At 39.7% G+C, this 6,244-nt stretch overlaps 1 protein-coding gene and 1 pseudogene across 1 annotated transcript in view; both read right to left on the bottom strand.

Moving 5' to 3' along the window:
- Positions 1-2,278, bottom strand: part of LOC102889302 — a 6,033-nt pseudogene extending 3,755 nt beyond the window's left edge.
- PLS3 (plastin 3) overlaps positions 1-6,244 on the bottom strand; it is a 93,849-nt gene that overhangs the window by 50,662 nt on the left and 36,943 nt on the right. The window lies entirely within an intron of this gene.

The following is a 6,244-nucleotide window of genomic DNA, read 5'->3' on the forward strand; positions in this document are numbered from 1 at the left end:
AGCAGATGCTATCCTCTCCCAAACCATGTTTCTCAATGACTCCACACCCCTGCTCTTTCTCTTCAACTCTCACAGCATTTAAAAAATATTGCCACAAAATTTAGCAATTTAATTATAGACTTCTGCCTATAGTTATATAAGTGAATGTGAGGACAGTCCAGCTGAGACATCTACCATCTTACTTGATTCAGTTAATCTGCCTCCTCTACACAGATCCTCAAACTTGGTCAAAAAGATTAATCTTCTCCAATAAAAGAGAACCATTCTTTTATCAACAGCTCACAAATACTTGTCTAACTATTTGCTCTGCAAGTCTTATTTCAAGATTATTTCTCAAGAAAAGAGTCTAAACTTCATCTTCCTCTCATGTACTCCCACAATAATAATCCAGTGCTTGATGCTGGGTACGGAGGCATGGCTCAAAAATATTGCAACTGCCTGCCATGTTTCAAAGGTTGGGATAATTTCCACCATGCCCAATAGCCAGTGATTACTGAAATTATATTAGGGAAGAAACAAGAACTCAGGCTAGTTAAGGGACTTTGCCCAGGACACAGATCTGTGCAGCAAACATAAAATTAAAAGAGTGTGTTTGAGAGAAGATAATTAACTACTCTTACCATAAAAATAAACAAACAAAAAACGAGGCAACACACTGCTTTGTGGGATAAAGGTTCATGCCTATTATATCCTATGGAAGATAATTTAACAGCTTCTAATGTGACAATTATATTGAGAAATATGAATAGTTGCCAGGAAATGTAGATAGTGACCCCTCTAGCTGATATTAACTTGTTTTCATTACTTAAAGGATAAGGGATTCACTTAATCCTTGAACTGAAATCAACAAAACTGTAATTGCAAAAAACTCACAGAATATAGGCAACAGGTTCAGTAAAGACTATATACAGTTCTAAAAGTTCTTTCTTCAAAACATTATTGTTAAATGGATACTGAAAAAAGACCATACTTTTTTTAACCCAGCTTTATTGAAATATAATAGACAATTAGTTGCTCATATTTACATTATACATTTCAATGATTTTTTTTTTCCAATTATAGTAGGCATACAATAATATATTAGCTTCAGGTGTACAGAATAGTGATTGGAGAGCTATATAACAAAGTGATCACCCCACTAAATCTAGTACCTCTCTTCCTCCTTATATATTTATTATAACATTATTGACCATTTTTCCATATGCTAACACTTTATATCTCCATGACTATTTTGTAACTATCCATTTGTATTTCTTAATCCCTTTGCCCTTTTCACCATCTCCACAACTCCCCTCCCATCTAGTAGCTCTCAAAATATTCCCTGTATCTATGAGTTTGTTTCTGTTTTTGTTGTCGTTTATTTTGTTCTTTAGATTCCACATGTACGTGAAATCATGTGGTATTTGTCTTTCTCTATCTGACTTCATTCAGCAAAATACCCTCTAGGTCCATCAAGGCAATATCTTTTTCCATCCCCTTCCTTTTAGTCTGAGTATGTCTTTTAATCTGAAGTGATTCTCTCTCTTTTTTTTCCTCTCTCGGGAATTTTATTGGTTCTGGGGAAGGGTTGGTTGGCAGGCAGCCTCTGCCTCCTGCTGGGGGTGCCACAAGCTCTCACTGTCCTGTTGCCATTGATGGGCAGGTTCACGTGCTCGGGGGAGGCCAGGAAGGCCTTGAGCTTGGGCTGGGTGCTGAGGTAAGCCACGTAGGTTGAGAGTGGAGAGAAGGAGTCCAGGCAGCCTGGAGGCCAGGACCTGGTGATTCAGCAGCAAGTCCAGCAGGTTGTAGTCAGTGAAGGAGATCTGGTTGCCCACGATCTGGTTGCCATGGGAAAGGCCTGCTGCTCCCCTCCCCCCCCCTCCCCCCCATTCTGGGACAGCTGGGTCTCAAAAGGCTTTTGGTACTCCGGCAGCTCCTTCAAATAGTCCTCCTTTCCCGCCTCGTAGTTGGTGTAGATAAGGGTGACATATTTGCAGCAGAGGTCCTCCTTGCTGTCATTCACTATGCCCACCAGGGCAGCCTCCCACCGGTCTTTCCCATACAGCCTGAGGGAGCAGCCCAGGTGGCACAGGATGGCATTGGACTGGTACAGAGTGAGGTCTCCATCCTGGAACTTGGGGAGCTGCCTGTACAGACAGAAGGCCTTGAGAGGGCCCTGTAGTCAGATCACCTTGGTCACCACCGCCTCTTTCCAACTCTGGCCCTCTTCAGCCAGCATAATGCGCATGGCTTTGCAGTGCCCTTCAACAGGGAAGTAGAGGATGGTGTAGGGCAGCATGGTTGTGGTGTAGACAAAGACAGCAGTGGTTCATGAAGCGAGCCTCTTGTAGTCAGCACATGTAGGGGTCTTGTTTTCTTATCCATTCGGCCACCTTATCTATTGGTTGGAGCACTTAATTCTTTTCCATTTGAGGTACTTGTTGATAGATATTTAGTTATAACCATTCTTTATTCACGTTTCTGAAACATATTTTTTCTTCTTAAAGAAGTCCCTCTAATATTTTTCCTGTAATACTGGCTTGGTGTTGATGAATTCCTTTAGCTTATTTTTGTCTAGGAAGCTCTTTATCTGTCTTTCGACTCTAAATGATAGCTTTCCTGGTTAAAGTATTTTTGAATACAGATCTTAGGTTTTCATCACGTCGCATATTTTGTGCCAAGCCCTTCTGTCCCACAAAGTTTCTTTTGAGAAATCAGCTGCTAGTCTTGTGGGTGCTCCCTTGTAGGTAACTAACTGCTTTTCTCTTGCTGCTTTTAAGATTCTCTCTTTGTCTTTAACCTTTGGCATTTTAATTATGGTGTGTCTTGGTGTGGGCTTTTTTGGGTTCATCTTTTTTGGGAATCTCTGAGCTTCCTGAGTTGTATGTCTATTTCCTTCACCAAGTTAGGGAAGTTTTTCATCATTATTTCTTTTTTTTTTTTTTAAATTTAATTTTATTATCAGTTTTAAGTATACAGTACATTGGTTAGACATTTATATAGTTTATGAAACAATCCCCTGATTGTTCTTTCTCTCTTCTGGCTCTACACTTAGTCATTAAATTAATGCTGACTGAATTCTCTATGCCATGTTCTCCATTACCACGAACATCTATCAATTACAAATTTGACCTCTTTAACCCTTCACCCCGTTCTCCCAGTCCCCCAACCCCCGTTCCCTCTGGCTACACCAGATTGTCTTTTACTTTTGTGTCTGTTTTTGATTAATTTGTTCTTTTTGCTCCTTAGATTCCTCACATGAGTGAAATTCTCCATCATTATTTCTTCAAATAAGTTTTCAAATTCTTGTTCTCTCTCTTCTCCTTCATATACCCCTATGACATGGATGGTTTTACATTTAATTGTGTCCTATGGGCTTCTTAAACTATTATTATATTCTTGGCTTCTTTTTTCTTGCCACTCCGATTGGATGTCCTTGGCTTCCTCATCCTCTATATTGATGGTTCGATCCTCTTCTTTCTCCAGTCTGTTGATTCTCTCTAATATATTCTTCATCTCAGATAATGTATTCTTCATTTCTGACTGGTTCCCTTTTATAATTTCCATTTCCATTTTTATGTTTTTTTTATCTCTTTGTTAAAGTTCTCACTGATTTCATTTACACTTCCCCTAAGTTCATTGAGCATCTTTATAACCAGTGTTTTGAACTCTGCGTCTGTTAGGTTGCTTGACTCCATAATCTTTGGATCTCTGTCCTGTTATTGCATATGGTTTCTGCTTCTTTATCTTCCAGTTACAGCTGCCTTTCTGTGTCTGTTTCTACATACTAATCAAAGCTCTTAAGTCTCCCGGTCTTATTAGCATGGCTTTGTGTAATACGTGTCCAGTGGCACAGTCCTGAGAGGGGTTCAGCTGCAAATCAAGTTTAACCCCAGCCTGTGCCCTCTGGAGCCACCTGTTAAGATTCAGCAAGCAATCCACAGATGCTGTGCTTATCAGTGTCTCAAGAAGCCAATGCAGAAAACGAGGTCAGCTGCCATCAGTGTGGATCTTGGAGCTGCTTAGCAAGTTTCACAGGACTCGCTGAGGACACAAATGGATGTGGCTTGGGTAGGGCCATGAATTGGAGGACGTGAAGTTTCAGGGTATCTTATGGGTAGAGCAACCTCTGTTATCAGCTACGGTGGCACTGAGTCCAAGCACTGGCAGGTGGGAGGTCTCAACAGAGGAACAATGGATACTACTGGCACTTCTGCCTGGGAGAAAACCTCGCCTCCGGCCCTCACTACTATAACTCATTGTCCCCTTATAAGTCCCTGGTGTCTTCTCTCCCCACCCCTCCCGGCAGCTGACCTGGCGCTGGTGCTCAGAGCAAGCGAGTCCATCACCATGAAAGTCTGTTTGCAGACACAGCACCGTTAAGAGGAGCGTCTGCACCTGCTATAGCCTCTGTCCCACTCAGCACCTAGAGACCGAGTAGCCTCGCATCTTCGCTCCATCCTACTTCCGACTGTTTCAGGGTGATTTCTTATTTCTCTCCCCAGTTGTAGGGCTTCTGTTTATCTAGAACCTAGGTGACTCTGCTTGCTGTTTGCTCCATGTTCCATCACAACTTTGATGTTGCAAGAGGAGATGTACAATGCCTCTACCATCTATGCCATTTTGCCTGGTCTCCTCAAAAAGACCATACTTTTTAAAAATAAGAACACAAATGCTTACGTTCTCTTCTGGCACATTCATTCCTACATATGACACTTGTCTTCACAGTATTTAATATTGCTTAAGTTTAGCCTCTTAAAAGATAAGTACCGTGAATAACCACTCCTACTGTATCAGTGCTAATAACTTAGTGTTAGTATAAACATAACCAAACACTCAAGTATCTATGTGATTTACTTTTCATTTTAGGATTTTTTTAAATTCCTAAGCCATCACTATGGTACTCATAGTTTTTTATTGATTTGTTTGTAAACTTACAACTGATTTTTCTCAAGGAGCAAGCGATTTGAAGTTTTGCTTGCTTCCTTCTAGAAAACTTTAATGGAATATTGATAAAGGAGTAACTGTAATAGCTTAAGAGGCTATATGCACCTTTCTTAATTTAATGATTTCTTATTCCAAAAGTCAAAACAAGTTAGTTGAACTCTAAACACTCTCACATATGCCACAGGTTCCTAGTCTTGAAAGTTTAGGAAAGGTTAAAGTAGAAGGAGGAAAGAAGCTGTAAAAAATTTTACTGTTCATTATTCTAGCACCTCAGCATTATTTAAAAATTCCTGATTATAGTCAATGTGGAGAGCAAACTTCTATGACAACATGTACAGCATACTTTTACTTAGCGAGGTTGTTTTTCAAGCCTAGATATTTCAGTAATTCTACTTGACATTTTAGCTGCAAATTGATAAAACTAAATAGGGGACATTACTAAATTATGCCAAATAATACTGACAGTATTTTCCCATGAGGCACTGTTATATATGCTGTTAGGTTATACAGTATTCGGGACTAGAGAATAAAGCAACTGGCTGATGGAACAGAAATTTAGATATATTTAGCAACTATGCTTCTACAACTTATTTAGGTTAAAAAAAATATGGACACTAAAACGTAACATTTCTGATAACATGATATACCATTTCGGAGACACTTGTTAAGTGATCTGAAAAACCTTACCTACTATTTCCATGATAAAATATGTTTCAAATTCCAAATCAATTGAGAAGTAAACTTTGGAAGTCTCTATCAGTGACTGAAGGCTACCTCTACCCTTTATCCAACCCCAAGTAGCAGCCTATCTGTAACTGCAATTTTGTCCTGGATTTATACAAAAATTTGAGAGGTAAACATTAGCTTACTATTTAATGTGAAAAAGAGACTGGTATCTCGCATGTATGCTGCTCTAACAACTCCTGCAGATACATGAGAGAAGTATGAAGGGTTATTAAGAGAACAGGGGAGCAGAGATGGCTGTTATTTGCAAAGTAACATGGGAGACTACACAGTTAAACTAGGCTACCTTAGCTCTCTTTCTACTTCTCTAATACCTACAACTAAGTCATCTCAAATTTTCTGTTTGTTTAAAAGGAGATGCACCATAGAGTCATAGTTGTTAACCAGTAACTCCCTTTCTTCAATTCCTGTAGCCCCTGCCCTTTCAGTGTGTGATGACCTTCTACTTCTCTATCTCCTCCACTAGTCTGTGAGCTCCTTGAAAGCAGAGTTGGTACCTTATTTGACTATATCTTGGCTTACAATAAAATGCACCTACTAAATGTTTGCTGAATAAATTCTGATGGAGGGAAGT

This window comes from Pteropus alecto, unplaced genomic scaffold (genome assembly GCF_000325575.1).
Source record: "Pteropus alecto unplaced genomic scaffold, ASM32557v1 scaffold252, whole genome shotgun sequence".
NCBI classification, from domain to species: domain Eukaryota; kingdom Metazoa; phylum Chordata; class Mammalia; order Chiroptera; family Pteropodidae; genus Pteropus; species Pteropus alecto.